Here is a 2,805-nt window from a genome sequence, read left to right as displayed (position 1 = left end):
CGATCACAACTACGGCTGATGCGCAACTCCACGTCGTCACCACCATACTAGGTGGCTTGCAAGACGGGGACTCGGCCCGGCAAAGGAAAAAGCTCCTCAGAGCTGCCTCCCATGAAGGCCTTGCCGGGCAGGTTAACCTCACCTACGAGGAACCTCTGTCCATACCTTACGAGACGATACAATTCACCAATGAAGAGGCCAAGCGAGTTGTGCACCCGCACAATGACGCTATAGTCCTTAAGGCCCAGGTGGCCAACAACTTGGTAAAAAGAGTTCTTATTGATAACGGCAGCGCAGCCGATATAATCTTTAAGACCACCCTCGAGCGCATGAAGCTCGGGGGGCTCCACCCTGTCCCAACTCAGACACCCCTGTTTGGGTTCACATGAGAAAAGGTCATGACTGAAGGAATCATCAATTTACTAGTCACCTTCGGAACTGCCGGAGGCATCGAAGTCGTTCACATGGTCCCCTTTCTTGTGGTCGACCAGGAGTCGCCCTACAATGTTATCATTGGGCGACCCACGTTGAACAGACTAAGGGCTATCACGTCCACTTATCACCTGTTAGTGAAATTCTCCACCAAAGAGGGAATTGGCGTCATGGCCGGTGATCAGACCCAGGCGAGGATATGCTACGTCCAAGGCGTGGACGGCAAGCCCGCTGAAAAGAGGGTTAACACGATCTACCAACTGGAAGACGACTACCCGTGTGATCAAAAAGACGCACGGCAACTCGGGGAGTTAGACCCCCGCGACGATATCGAGAGGTTGAAAGTTGACACCCCCGACGATCTCACTTCGATCGTTTTCGACGAAGCTAAACCTGACCAGGTAGTAAAGATCGGTGCACAACTCCCTCTCGCCATCAAAACTCAACTCGCGACCTTCCTTCGGGAGTTTAAGGATGTCTTTGCATGGACACATGCAGACATGCCCGGCATAGACCCTGATGTGATTGTGCACCGATTGAATGACGATAAAACCATCGCTGAAAAGGTACAAGCTAGACGTGCGTTCAACCCCGAACGGTACCTAGCAATAAACGAGGAAGTCGAAAAACTTCTCTCCGCTGGTTTCATCCGAGAAGCCAAGTACCCGAAGTGGGTGGCCAATGTGGTCATGGTCAAAAAGCCCAACGGGAAGTGGCGTATTTGCATAGATTACAAAGATCTTAACAAAGCCTGCCCGAAAGATTGCTTTCCACTCCCACGCATCGAACAACTGGTCGACGCCACGGCAGGACATGAACTCCTAAGTTTCATGGACGCCTACTCGGGCTATAACCAGATACGAATGCACGAGCCCGACCAGATCAAGACAACCTTTGTCACTGATCGCGGCCTCTACTGCTACAAGGTCATGCCTTTCGGCCTTAAGAATGCAGGAGCTACTTACCAACGATTGGTAAACCGGATCTTTGCCGACCTAATCGGCAAGACCATGGAAGTATACGTGGACGACATGCTCGTTAAAAGCCTGTTGGCTACCAACCACGTAGACAACCTGAGGGAGATGTTCTTAATGCTCCGCCGGTACAAAATGAAGCTCAACCCCAACAAATGTGTATTCGGGGTCGAGTCCGGGAAGTTCTTGGGCTACATAGTTAGCCGTCGAGGCATCGAAGCGAACCCCGAGAAAATCAAGGCACTCCTTGACATGAAGTCCCCGCGACGTGTCAAGGAAGTCCAAAGTCTGACCGGTCGGATTGCCGCCCTAGCGCGTTTTGTGGCCAGAGCAACCGACAAGTGTCAACCGTTCTTCAAAGCAATTAAGAAGACGGACGGCTTTGAATGGACGGGCGAGTGCGAAAAGGCCTTCCAAGAAATGAAGGCCTACTTCGGGAAACCCCCGTTCCTCTCCAAGCCAAAAGAAGGCGAGACGCTTTACATCTACCTCGCCGTCTCCGAACGAGCTGTGAGCGCTATGCTGATCCGTGAAGAAGATAGGGCTCAATGGCCCATCTTCTACATAAGCAAAGCCCTACTCGACGCCGAAACGCGTTATACAGAGATAGAGAAGCTCTCTCTTGCTCTCCTCGTAGCCGCCAAAAAGCTACGCCCATACTTCCAGGCTCACCCAATCGTTGTCCGGACCGGACACCCAATCGGTAAGGCTCTTCAAAAGGGAACGTCGACTCGCATGGCGATCTGGTCACAAGAATTGAGCGAGTACGGGATTGAGTTTCATCCGCGGCCGGCAATAAAGGCTCAGGCCTTAGCTGATTTCGTGGCAGAATTCTCCTACACTCCCGACATGGGAAGAGCAGAAGACGGCTCGACCGACGACTGGTCGGCTCGAAAGAGAAAGGTCGACCCTACGGGTCCCATCTGGGAACTACACGTAGACGGAGCATCTAATGCCCAAGGAGCAGGCGCCTGCGTGATTTTGACAAATCCCGACCGAGAAAAGTTACGTTACGCCCTCCACTACGGGTTCCAGGCCTCAAACAATGAGGCCGAGTATGAAACCCTCATCGTAGGGCTAGAGCTCGCTCAAAAGCTCAACGTACAGAATTTACGAATACACTGTGACTCGCAGTTAATCGTAAATCAGATTAAAGGCGATTACGTTGCCAAAGAACCTAACATGATCGCCTACTTGGCAAAGGCAAATGCCAAGCTAGATGCCTTCTCCTGGTTCGAGATCGTCCAGATCCCGCGAGAAGAGAACTCCGAGGCCGATGCCTTAGCTCGCCTCGGATCCGGTATCGCCGAAGACGGGTTGGGAACCATCCCAATCGAGTCTCTCTCGCGACCATCCGTCTCACGTGACGAGGTGGGAACGATTGAGAGCGCCGCTCATC

This window comes from Urtica dioica, chromosome 12, assembly GCF_054948205.1.
Source record: "Urtica dioica subsp. dioica isolate 48M chromosome 12, U.dioica_male_clone48M_v1_H2, whole genome shotgun sequence".
In the NCBI taxonomy this organism is placed as follows: Eukaryota; Viridiplantae; Streptophyta; class Magnoliopsida; order Rosales; family Urticaceae; genus Urtica; species Urtica dioica.
Note: the sequence above shows the minus strand (reverse complement) of the source record.